This window comes from Gorilla gorilla, chromosome 12, assembly GCF_029281585.2.
Source record: "Gorilla gorilla gorilla isolate KB3781 chromosome 12, NHGRI_mGorGor1-v2.1_pri, whole genome shotgun sequence".
Lineage (NCBI taxonomy): Eukaryota > Metazoa > Chordata > Mammalia > Primates > Hominidae > Gorilla > Gorilla gorilla.
In genome coordinates, this window is record NC_073236.2 from 40,153,184 (window position 1) to 40,166,635 (window position 13,452).

Consider the following 13,452-nt stretch of genomic DNA (forward strand, 5'->3'; position numbering starts at 1 on the left):
CTGAACTTGTTTCTTCAAAGTGCAAGGAAGACCAGCTAATCTCTTGGTTTTGCCAATTTAGGGCAGTTTTCAACATTACGAAAATTCATTTAGTTTGGGTGCAGAGCTCAGATGTCCTCTCCATGTGGACCCAACCCTCCATGTGCACACACAAACAAGCACTTGAGCACACGTGTGTGCACAAACCCCACTTTTCTGCTTTTCCAGGAACACCGTATGTTATTTCGGACAAATAAGTTTGGCCAACTTTGATCTTTCCATTCAGGTCATTGATTGCTGAATTGCCACAGATGTTGTTCTGCCCTCCTTAGGTTCTAGGGCACTTTCATTAAGGAGAGTTATCTCCAAGAGGGGTAATGGCCGGCGAGCAAACCATACTTGGGGTGCACCATTAAAGACCTCCACCCCTGGGGAGAGATCCTCACAGCGGAGCAGGACTTGGCCCCTTACAAGCTTGCCTAGTCTCTCCCTGACAGGTGGGTACAGCAGCAGGAGTCTGAATTCCACATTTTGCAGAGCCCTGGCATAGACGGATCATTCAAGAGAAACTTCCTCAAGCTGCCCACGGCTGCTCAGGTCCTCATGTCTGCATTCGGATGTGGCCTTCTTTATTACTAACTCAGGAGGACCTTGATGGATGTTAGTCTCCCTGGATTTGAAAACTATTTATGGGAGCACTGAAAATGGCATTATTCGTTTTGATGGCAATCAAGTACATAAATGCCAATGATAGAGACTGAAGGATAAGTTCCACAGTGGATGTGGTTCAAGTTTCTAAACACTGCTGCCATGATTCTCATGTGATGTGAAGGATATTAAGAGATCTAGAACTAGGATAGAACTGTAGCTCAACCATGCTAGAAAAAAATTTTTTTAAGTTCCACTCTACTTAAAAATATTTGTGTAGAGACAAAATCTCACTGTGTTGCCCAGGCTGGTCTCAAACTCCTGGCCTCAAGTGATCCTCCTGCCTTGGCCTCCCAGAGTGCCAGAAGCCACTGTGCCAGGCCAAAAAGTTATACTCCTGAGTAAAGACTACTTTATAGTCTCTTGATAACATACCATAATTTAAAAAATATTCTGATTGCTGTAAATTTCTGTATAATTTAAATCTTAAGGCTGGGGGTAGTGGCTCATGCCTGTAATCCCGGCACTTTGGGAGGCCAAGGAGGGGGGATCATCTGAGGTCGGGAGTTCGAGACCAGCCTGACCAAAATGGAGAAACTCCGTCTCTACTAAAAATACAAAATTGGCGGGGTGTGGTGGCAGGTGCCTGTAATCCCAGCTACTAGGGAGGCTGAGGCAGGAGAATCACTTGAACCCGGGAGGCGGAGGTTGTGGTGAGCTGAGATTGTGCCATTGCACTCCAGCCTGGGCAACAAGAGTGAAACTCCATCTCAAAAAAAAAAAACCAAAAAATCTTAAATTTGCAGATTTGTAAAATCCTGCATCCCTGTCCCCACCCCTCTTTTCCCATGGTCTTTAGTTTAGTTCCTCAAGGTCAGGAATGGGTCTCATCTTCTCTTGCACCTCTCACAGTGCCTGACACAATATTGGGGACATCGATAAGTATTGTTTTGTGTATTACTTAGGCATATTTTCTCCGGTTCTCTAGTAGTGGAGAATAAATGATTGATGATCTTATGAAGTCATAATCCACCTAAAGACTGCATAGTACACAAACGAGTCTACCATTATCTCCTCGATGTAGATTTTCATCTTTTATGTATGGTGACCTTAGGTAAGGAGAAGAGGTGATCTAGCTCACTCGGTGGGACGAGCGTCTTGACACAAATCCACAAAAAACACACAGCTGTTCATTTGTCTGTGTGTTGAGGCAGGGGTGGGGGAGGTGAGGTTGTATTCACACAGAGAAGACATCTTAGCTCTGCACCCAAACCAAAACGAGCTTCAGTGACGTTAAAGATTGAAGGTCAGGTGCTACCCAGGTTTTGTTAATCTCTTGACATAAACATGGTGTTTAGATATGGTACATATTATGAATCATTCCATCTTTTCAAATACATTTTAAAGGGTTTTTTTGTTTGTTTGTTTGTTTTTGAGACAGAGTCTCACTGTGTCACCAAGGCTGGAGCACCGTGGTGCAATCTTGGCTCACTGCAACCTTTGACTCCCGGGTTCAAGCAATTCTCGTGCCTTAGCCTCCTGAGTAGCTTGGATTACAGGTGTGCACCATCACACGCAGCTAATTGTTGTATTTTAGTAGAGACGGGGTTTCACCATGTTGGCCAGGATGTTGGGATTATAGGCGTGAGCTACCAAGCCCGGCCAGAAGGTTTGTTTTTATTTTTTTTATTTTTTTTATTTTTTTGAGACGGAGTCTGGCTCTGTCGCCCAGGCTGGAGTGCAGTGGCGCAATCTCAGCTCACTGCAAGCTCCGTCTCCCGGATTCACGCCATTCTCCTGCCTCAGCCTCCCGAGTAGCTGGGACTACAGGCGCCCGCCACCACGCCCGGCTAATTTTTTGTATTTTTAGTAGAGACGGGGTTTCACCATGTTAGCCAGGATGGTCTCGATCTCCTGACCTCGTGATCCGCCCGCCTCGGCCTCCCAAAGTGCTGGGATTACAGGCGTGAGCCACCGCGCCCAGCCTGTTTTTATTTTAAACACAATTGTGCTGGGTGTGATAGGATGGGTAAATGATAGAGCAGAAAATCACTAGTATTTCATCAATATGGATAACACCCTCCATAGGTTACTGATTTAATATTGACAACAATACCCTTCACACGAGAGAGAGGTTAGAGAATTTGCCCAAATTCAAGCAGCTGGGAAGAGGAAAACTAGGCTGTGCTCTCCCTAAATCTCATGGTCTATTATATTAGGGAAGACTCTGGCAGATGGCACATCCTGATTATTTGAAAGTCACCAATATTTTTAGAAATTGCATAGATAATTAAGGTTAGTTTATCCAGAATTCTAATAATTGCAGCACATGTCCATAAATCTCTATTACAACCACCTGAGATAGGCCATCTGGGGCATGTGGAAAAAGCCCAGGTATAGACACTTTGGATCCTGGATTTCCCTTGTACTGGCTGCTACCTTGGGTAAGGTAATTCTCCTCTCTGAGGCTCCTGTCAGCTTCTGAGGATTGCCTGGGATAGCACATACCAAATTACTGCACACAGAGCCTGGTGTACACTTAAGCACACGAGATGTGTCAAAGTTTTCAAAAACATTGCCAATGAGGCATCAATTACAAAACTTGCTGCAGAGTGAGCTGATATTGTGCCACTGCACTCCAGCCTGGGTGACACAGTGAGGCTTTGCCTCAAAAAAGAAAAAAAAAAAAAAAAGAAAGAAAGAAACACCAAATAAACAACTTGCTGCAGAAATGGGTACTGTTGTTCTTAGAAATGTGACTATAGGGAAGTTACAACTACCAACTCGCGTTAAGGGAAATGAGTGACCTGCCACCTACATGGAGTTGGGGAGGTTTTGCTGAGAAAGTCACTCATGAAGAAGGCAAAATATAGTTAAGACAAAATGTAAGTGTCTACAGAGATAAGGTAAAAATTGGAAATAGAACTTCATTAAAGATCTTTCAAATAGAGGAGAATGTGGTGAAAACGGCAGTTAACATTTGTTAACAGTGTGATCATCGGGTTCAGCTTATCAGTAACCTGATTCCTGTCTCTTAACTGATAAAGGAAATGGGAGGTTTTTAAAGAAAGGCTGGCTGTTGTATTTAGTAAAGCTATAAAGCTGTTAGAGAAATTGGCTTTCCGAGTTGTGAAACTGTGGACAGAAAGTTGAGGAAGAAAGAACTCAAGTACAACCCAATGACGGTAAGTGCCTTTGGAGTGTTTTTCAAAAATACTTTTATCTCAAAGGGAACAAAATTTTCACATACAAATTTAGGTCATTGTAACAATAATATTCATTGTTATATTATTATAACATTATATGTTGTAATAATATATAATATATATAATATATAATAATGTTATAACATTATAACAATTATATATTATATATAATATAATTATATACTATATACTATATATATTTATATAGTTTATATATTTATATATTATATATAATATAATATATATTATATATATTATATTATATATATTTAATATATATTATATATTAAATATAATATATAATATATAAATTATATATATAATATATATTATATATTTATATATAAATTATATAAATTATATTTATATATAAATATATATAATATATAATAATGTTATAACATTATAACAATAATAATCATTGTTATCAATTTTGCTTGTGAGAAAAGTAGTATTACCAATGGGAAAATCATGGTACAGATCGATGAAATCCCTTGAAATCTTGTTTGTGTAATACGGGACTTTGGTCTAACATGTTGGAAAAGACCTGGTTGAGGGTAAGAAAGGATGGGAGCTTTATAGTATACACATAGAGTGCTCATATTCTGGAGTTATTCTTTCTGAAATCCACAAAATCCAGCAGTGTAATCTACTCAGACGGAGATGAAGGAAAAAAACAAAAGAAATGAAGCAAGAAGCTGCTAGCCAAAAGGGGTGAGGAAGCAAGGTCGTACCCATCTGCAAGAAGAAAATAGAGAACGGACATGACGGGGGTGGATACGTGGATATGAGAAGGCCCTCTTGAGTGAGGGCCATTGTTTCTGGAGGGGTGGGGAGTGAATGACTGATGTAAGTTCAAGTTTGTTGTGGGTGCCTGCTTTGATCCTCTGCTTGGTGGCTCCATTCTTCTTCTTTCTGAAGGCTACTTCAACAGAGGGTGCAGAGGTAAACATGGCAGAACTGGCTCCCAAAGCTTTATCCACTGAATGTCAGTTTTTCCTTTAATTTCTTCCAGGCATAAGGAAATCGGAAGCATGTTTCTGTCTGGCTATAACAGTTCTCCTACTAGATCCTGAGGCCAAACTATTCACATGCCATTGTTCCTGAATACCATTATGGACATGATCATCTCATTTTGGCTATTCCATGCATAGGGTTGGAGACAGAAAGCTCTGGACTAATGCAGATCTGCATTTAATCCCTGCTCTTACACTTACTTGTTGCATGACCTTAGGCAACTCATCTATGTCTTTAAATCTTGGGTTTCTTGCTTACAAAGAGGTGACCAGCATATTAGTAATAATATCATGTTTAGAGGGTGGTTTCTGAAGGTTAAATGGGTGTAAGTGTTTAGTGCATTATTCAGCCAGCAGTCAACACTTAATGATGTCAGACCTCATCATTGTCCTTATTTTTTTTGTTCCCCACTCTGGGAACTTTTATCTCTGCACCCTGTAGATATGCTGCTGTGACTGCTGACTTCAATGTTACAGGATCCCCAGCAGGATCTGGGGTTCTCTCTGTTCTTGAATGCATTGTTTAGGTGAGGAGATTGATTCCAAGTTACTTTTCTACTTGGGTGCCTCTGTGTTTGGAGATGTGGCCGCATAGCTCAAGTGTATCTGGGGTGTCTTCGGTTTTCGGATACCTGTTTTTCCTCTAGGAGAACTCTTCCTCTATGTCCTTTAAAATATTTGTCCTATAATCACAAGGGTTTATATTTCTCTGCCCACTCCTCCATACTTCCTGGTTTTCTGGGAGTGCAGAGGCAGACAACTGCAAAGGAGAGCCCCACAAGGATTTGGGTGATGACTTTGAGCCAGGCTGACATCCATGTCCAAGGGCAAATGCAGTCTGGTTGGAAGGGTACAATGCAGGAGTCCTACAACAGTGGCGATGCCAACATTGTGGGAGCATGCATGTGTGTGTGCATGAGTGTGTGTGTGTGTGTGCGCTTGCATGCGCATGCATGTGCAGTAGGGTCCTACTACAGGTTGGTGGAAAAGATCCCTCTGGTTCTAGAACAAAAATCTAAAAGCAACCAAGAGTCCAGTTCCAAGAAAGAGAAAGGAAAGGGCTAGTTAGGCAGGGCGTCTGGATTCTGAATAGGGGCTGAGGCCTTGGCTCAGACACAGAGGAGAATGGAGAAATGGGGTGATGACAGAGACATCTTTAAAATATTTGTGGGCCAAGGGTAGGATGGCTTCAACTTTTCTGGGATGTATTTGTCCTTAGCACACTTGGAATAACATAGCAGCAGCAGCAGCAGCAGTTGACACTTACTAAGACTGCTATGTGCCAGACCCTGAGACAAGCACTTTCCACACACCACATCCTGCCATTCTTATGATGATAGTGCTGTGAAGTAGGGATGAAACCAAGTCCTTGCTGACTCCAATCCTGTACTTCCAACCAATGCTGGTGAGGGCCCCAGGCCCCCTACAGCAAGACTAAACATGGACATGTGTGTGGCTGGGCTGAGTCTGTGGGATTGGCTCTGGAATTGGGTGTGTCTGAGCCCTGGGTAGAAGGGGATGCTATCCTAATGGAAAAACACAGAATAAAGATAGTGTCCACCAAGATGTAACTGAGATTTAGAGAAGACTTGATAACTTATCAGTTGGGTGGGTAGTCTTGAATTTCAACAACTGCAGATCCTATCTAAGACCACTTTTGTGACAACTTAGTTAAACATGGCTTTAGTGTGGATATCAGTGGCCAATTTTGAGCCCATTCTGTGATTGGAACAAAGGCTTCCCTGTCATAGGTGAGCGACAACTATCTGGTCTGGTGGTACAGGGGTAAAAGAATTTACTAAGACAGTTGTAGATAAAGAAAGACAGATTTATTAGAGAAAGTATGAAAATACATTACAAGGTTGCAACGGGCAGCACAGCCAGAGAGGAGCTGACTGCAAAGAAACAAAGGCTTGCTGGATATTTATAGGATAGTTCCTGGGCTCCAGGGGGCTATATGCAGTACTGATAATGCCAAGGTTGTAGTGAGCTAACTTGCAGGTGTCTGATGATAGTTGGGTGCTGGAAGATTCTGAGTTATTTGCTCAGAAGAGCTGTGTGTCCTGGGCCATGAAGAAAGGCAAACTTACAGTTTATCTGCTTTCTGTCTTTGCTTTCCCTTGGTACTGCTAGTCTGACTTTTTTTCCCTAATTAGGATTCCGCACATCCTATGCCTTTCTCTCAGGAGCCTTGCAGTCAAAGTGTGATGGAGTGTCCGAGGGCCGAGTCATTGAGTAATGGGGCCTCTGCCCTCTCAGCCCCACTGCCACCCAACTGAGGCTTCCTGGATGGGGATGTATGCCGTGGGGAAAAGGAATGGGATGATGTGGATCCCCCTGGGGTTGCAGGTCATCCTCCCAAATCCCCACTCTCCCTGTCTACCCACAGGACCAGTCAGCATTTCTGTAATTCCTCTTCACTCTGGGGCGTTATGATCAGAAAATATCATGTACCTTTTGCTGCAATCTTGGCTGAAAGAACCTCACACTATACTTGAATGTCTTTGATTTACCATCTGAGCAGAGATCTCAAACTATAAAGAAAATCAGAGTCTCTTGATGCCCTTGTTCAGGACAAGTTTTCTTGGATTTCATGACTCTTTAGGAACAGTGAGCTTATGGGTAAAGACCGAGACTTTAGTGAGGAATTCCCTCATCATTTTTCTCTTCTTGAGCAAAACCTTGTGTGATTTGGGGTTGTAATGTGCAAAATTATTTTCTTTTCATTTCACCTTTTTTTCTTAAGTAGTGGTTTCTGGAAATCTGAGCTGCTTTGTGCACCCTGACTAGTCTGTGCCAGATCACGAATGTACACACCAACTCTCAAGACACCAGAAAAATCACCTTTTAGAGGAATTATCTAGAAAACTAGCCCCTATGCAAAGTGAATAACCTTTTCAAAATATAATCTACATTAAGATTTTTGAAACTAACACATTCCTCAATCATAGCAACCAAATGAGTTACTTAAAGTGGGTTTGGTTCCTGCTTTCATTAAGGGAGTATTTTCAGGAAATTAGAGGTCTAATGTAAACATGGCTCCATTTGGTTTTTCCGTTTTCTTTGTCTTCAGGCTGTTTGCTGCCACTTTCATCCTCCCCTTATCTCAGTCTGCCAGTGATGGTTTGTGCCTCTGGTCGCAGGGTCAGATCCAGGACTAATTCACTCACCTCTGATTTCTAGTTCCACCCTTATGATGAAAGCTTTCTTAAATCTGATATTCACATAAAAAAGGATTTGATTGTCTTTGGCATGTCTCTGCAGTTAGTTAATCATGTCTTGAGCACAGAAAAATGGGAAGAAAATGGAAATAAGATTTCTTTGATAGGAGGAGTCCTGCTAAGACTTGTCTGTCCCTGAGCTGAGATATGCTAATTTACCTTAAATCTTTCCATAAACCACATTCCGAATTCCAGTTTATAAATCTTTATCTTATTTCCCGAACCTCATCTCATGCTTTTTATGTAATCTGGTGGGCATAGATATTCTCTTGGTGAACCTGAGGAAACCTAGAATGACAAAGGATCTAAAATAAGTAACACAGTTGCTCAGGTTCCTGGGCCCTATGGTAGAATTTCCTTCTTCAGAGAAGGGGAGAACAAGGTAGATAAAGAAAGGAGCATTTCATCTTGCAGCAGCTTGGAAGATAGCTGGGAGTTTCATTTTTATAAAAAAGAAAGCAATCAAACCATCCAATACAGCCCATTTTCAACCAAAAGTATTTCAGAATTACCTGGAGAGTTATCTAAAATTATGTAAAAATTACCTAGAATTACCTAAAAAAATTGTACAATTTCATTTCCCTTCTGTTACATGATATGGATACCCAGCTACTATTTATTAGTAGCAGATACAGACTATTTAAGAGACAAAATATTATATTCCAAAAAGTGTGACCCTTAGAAACCAAAATTCCAAAGAAGAGTTCTTGTAATTGGCAAGGCTGGCTCTGATTGAGTGTCAAACTTCCTGTACAATGATGGATCAACTTAGAAATTTGATAGATTCAAAGCATTCTGAAATTGTACAACTCGCTCAGCACTTGTATTATTTACATGTCTTCTTTTGTTATTTTCCATTGAATGATGTTTTCATGTATACTCAGCTGCTTATAAGGGCAATATTTTAAAATCAGAGCAATTTCTTTAAAATTAAAATGTTTCAGCCCAGCATGGTGGCTCACGCCTGTAATTCCAGCACTTTGGGAGGCCGAGGCGGGTGGATCATGAGGTCAGGAGATCCATACCATCCTGGCTAACATGGTGAAACCCCATCTCTAGTAAAAATACAAAAAATTAGCTGGGTGTGGTGGTGGGTGCCTGTAGTCCCAGCTACTCGGGAGGCTGAGGCAGGAGAATGGTGTGAACCCAGGAGGTGGAGCTTGCAGTGAGCCCAGATGGCACCACTGCACTCCAGCCTGGGCGACAGAGCCAGACTCTGTCTCAAAAAAAAAAGTTTCAGCAAAATACTTTTTAAAATGCACTGTAATTACCCTAACAATATTACACTGTTACAGATAGTTTAAGAATAATAAAAAATGTAATTCATAAACTCACTCCTTTAATACAACAAACCTGATTAATGTCCTGTGTTCCTTATTAGACTTTCTCCCTTGTATAGCTTTACAAAGTGGTAGTTGATGAGTAAATACAATTTGTGATATTTTTTTCACATGAGAACAAACTCAATATGTCAATTACTTCGTAGATTTTTAACTTATAAAAATTTTCTCATATCTCTTATAAAAACAAAAAAAGATTTGATTTCAGTAAACACACATTTGGAGAGAAAGTTGATCCTCATATAAACTCAACCATAGACCATTCAGTGTGTTGCAAGCTATAAATGCCATGGAGGAAAAAAATCAAGCAGAGTTAGGAAGATTGGGACCACAGGGTTAGTTGGTCAAAGGGTGGGGGAGGATAGACCTCATTAAGAAAGTGGCAGACCTCATTGAGAAAGTGAGGGAGTGAGTCACACAGACACCTGGAGGAAGAAAATGCAAGAGAGGGTAAACAGTTGGTGCAACACCCTGAGGTGGGAGCAGGCTCGGGAGGCCAAGCAACAGGAAGGACAAAAGCTCACGTGTTGTGTAGTTAAGATTGGGGGTGTAGCAGGATGTAAATCAGAGAGGTGAGAGGTGACAGACCCCCAGGGGGTCTTCTTGTTCATTGCAAGCAATTTGGCTTTTGTTGGGTAAAGCAGAGGTTTGAAGAGAGGAGTAATTTGAAAGGACCACTCTAGCTTCTGCTTTGAAAATCAATTATAGGGGACAAGGGAAGGATCAGTGCAAAGACTAGTGCAATAATTCAGGCAAGAAATGGTGGTGGCTTGGATCAGCAGAGGTGGCCATGAGAAGTGGTCACATGGCTGAGTTCTGGCTATATTTGGAAAGTAGGTTCACTGGGACTTACTGGTGGCTTGAGAGTGATGTGCTGGAGAAAGAGAGGTATAAGGATGCCTCCAAGGATTTTGATATGTGCAGCTGAAAAAAGATGAAGTTGCCATCAACCAAGATGAGAAGGATGGTTGGAAGAGCAGATTTTGGGAGAAGAACATGGATTCATTCTTGACAGGTTATTTTTGTGATGTCTGGAATATAGACAAGTGAAAGCGCTGAGTCAGCAGGTGGACATGAGACCTGAAGTTCAGGGGAAAAGTGTGGATGGCAGGTGTAACTGCAAGAGTGTAATCAGTATAGAGATGGTGTTTCAAACCAGTTAACTGGATGACATCATGTGGGGAGTGAGTGTGAGCAGAGAAGAAAAGTGCTTCAAGGACTGAAACTTGAGGTGGTGGAGAGAAGAGGAGATGTGAAGCAGTAGCCTGTGGGTCCTGAAGAAAGATGTTGGAGAAATTGTTCCACTTTGACAGAGGCTGCTTATAGCTCAAGGTAAGGGGAAGACGCAGGACTGAGGATTCCTAAGCAACATGGTGGTAATTGACGATATTGATAACAGCATAAAGACATCATAATTTAAACTAATTATTAACAAAATTGAAATTTAAAGAAACAAGTAATGCAATGTTTCCAAAGTGGATTCAAATTCCATAATATTATTGCAAAACAAACAAACCAAACAAACAAGGAAAACAAAGAAAGAAGGGATTCTAACATAAAAGAATTTAAAAATAAGTAAATCAGCTCAGAAAACTCAGCGGGTTATATCTTCCTGGTGGTTAGAAATATCTCCTTATTAAAAGGTTTCAAAAGTCCTTTGGGAATAGAACTTATTGCAATGTGTTTGGCTGTACATTTCTTACACTTTTTTTCTTTAACTGAGGAGTTAATTAAAATATCCTAAAGTGACTGTCCATAGAACACATTTTGAAAACACAAATGCTATATAATCACAAATATATCTCCCTCCCCTTTGCTAGTGATGGTTACCAAACTGCCTCTGCTAGCTAGGATTCAACTCTTTCTCTTAACAAATATGCTTTGATGGAACAATTTTTTTAGATACAAATATTGTCAATGAGAACAATTATTATACAGTGCAGTCACAGAAGAGAAACAGAAAAGAAAGGGAGGTGCAACAAAATGAAGGTAAATATTAGCCTTCACACTTAAATACATTTGATGAGGGGATAAAATGTACATGTAGGTGTGGATTTATGGGTTGTGTTTTTCAAACAATTACCAAATATTTATTAACCACCAACTCAGTGTAAGCTAGTACACTAGGTGCTTATAGTAATCCAGCAGGCTATAAGGCAGGATTTCTGCCCTTATAGAATTTTGGGGCATATTCTCAGTATCTTTTGTATCTCTCGCTCTCTTTTCTTTTTTTTTGTGACACAAGATCTCATTCTGTCATCCAGGCTGTAGTGCAGTGACATGATCATGGCTCATTGCAGCCTTGACCTCCCAGGCTCAAGCGATCCTCTTGCCTCAGCCTCCCAAGAAGCTGGGACCACGGGCATGTGCCATCATGGCAGACTAATTTTTAAATTTTTTGTAGAGATGGGGACTTACTATGTTGCCCAGGCTAGTCTTGAACTCCTGGGCTCCAGCAGTCCTCCCACCTCAGCCTCCCAAAGTGCTGGGATTACTGGTGTGAACCATCACTCCCAGCCCTTTCTTTTGCTTTGTTATTTTAAAAACTTCTCTTTATTCTCTTTCTGTTACCTTTTAATAAACTATAAGAAGTTCTTCAAAACAAAAATGTCTTAAAGTCAGTGGGTTAGGTTTTGTCCTGCATTATTTTCTTTTACCCCATGGTGAGGAAAAAAGCAAAAAACTGTTTGGTGCCTATACAATGCCTTATGGCACAGCTTCGGTTTGTGTTTACTCCAGTGTCGTCTTTAAGGTGGTGGGGTCAGTGCAGCTGGCCTGGGTCAGAACTCAGGGTCACTTCATGCCAGATGCTCACCACCTCTGCAGTGTTGTATGCAGAGATCCAAATTCATCCTTCAGGGAAGGATGAACACTTATTCTCTGGGATGTTTTACAGTGAAAATCAGAAGTTGCTCTATTGTGCCCTCATGGCCTAGCTACTTCCACTCTTTTGAAGATCTTACCTGGTCTCATGGATTTAATTTCATCTATACAGTGACATATCCCAAATTTGTATCTCTAGCCCAATATGTCTCCTGAATTTCAGAAGCAAATATTCATCCTACTGATGAGTTCACATCTCCAGTTTTATGTCTAATGAGGTGTCAAGCTGAATATGGCCAAAACTAGTGTAATCCTACTCTAAAACCTCTACCACCTGCCATTTCCTAATTCAGTAACTAGCAACCCTATTTGACCAGTTACTCAGGGCCCCAAGCCTCTCTTGACTGCTCTCATATCCTGTACATCAAGAAGTCCTACTAGTTCTACCCTCAAAATCTATCTGCATCCCAATCATGTCTCACCACCTGCACTTCCCCGCCCTGGTCATAGCCACCGTCTCTGTCTCACCTGGATACCTCATCCCTTGCCATTCTTAAGAGTGTTTTCACATTCAGAGTGTTTAATACCTACATCAAGTTAGAGGTCATGTCACTCCTTAGCTTGAAACACTCCAGTGGTCTTCATTACACTTAATAAAAGCCAAGGTGCTCAGGGTGACTCACTCGCAATCTAGTCTCTACCCTTCTCCAACCAGCTCTCACTGCTCTGGAGTTCCTCAGGCCCTGTTGGCCATGTGGCTTCCCTACTGGCCCTTGGACACACCGGGCTTGCCTCCATGGCTGGACTTTCATGCTGCCTGCCCCTTCGACCTGGGCTGTTTATTAAATGTCTCCTTCCTAGTTGGCCTTCCCAGGACATCTGGCCTGAAATTGCTCTCCTCCTGCTGTATTTTTCTCCTTAAGTGGATCACACTCTAAAATCTTTTGTAACTTTTTTTTATTTCTTTATGTTACTTATTGTCCTCCTGTAGGACATGAATTCCACAAGGGCAGGAGGTTTTTATTTCCCTTTGCTCTGTGTGGTGCATTGCTGTATCCCCAGCATCTGAAACAGTGATTGGCATGAAAGAATAACCCTCACTGGTTGTCTGGGTTCAGTATTTTGCTTTTCTAAGCTCAGTTGATGCAGAACAACTGGTTTTCTGGGTTCAGTATTTGCTTTTCTAAGCCCAGTTGATGCAGTGTTGGTATGTGCAGCC

The 13,452-nt window shown here is 41.4% G+C and overlaps 1 protein-coding gene across 1 annotated transcript in view; it reads left to right on the plus strand.

The window, feature by feature from the left end:
- The first annotated feature begins 3,741 nt into the window (after positions 1-3,741).
- Positions 3,742-13,452, plus strand: part of IL1RL1 (interleukin 1 receptor like 1) — a 40,184-nt gene continuing 30,473 nt past the window's right edge. Inside the window, exon 1 of the mRNA XM_031008340.3 lies at positions 3,742-3,812. The gene's annotated coding sequence lies outside the window, so the exon portion shown is untranslated. The remainder of the gene's footprint in view (positions 3,813-13,452) is intronic.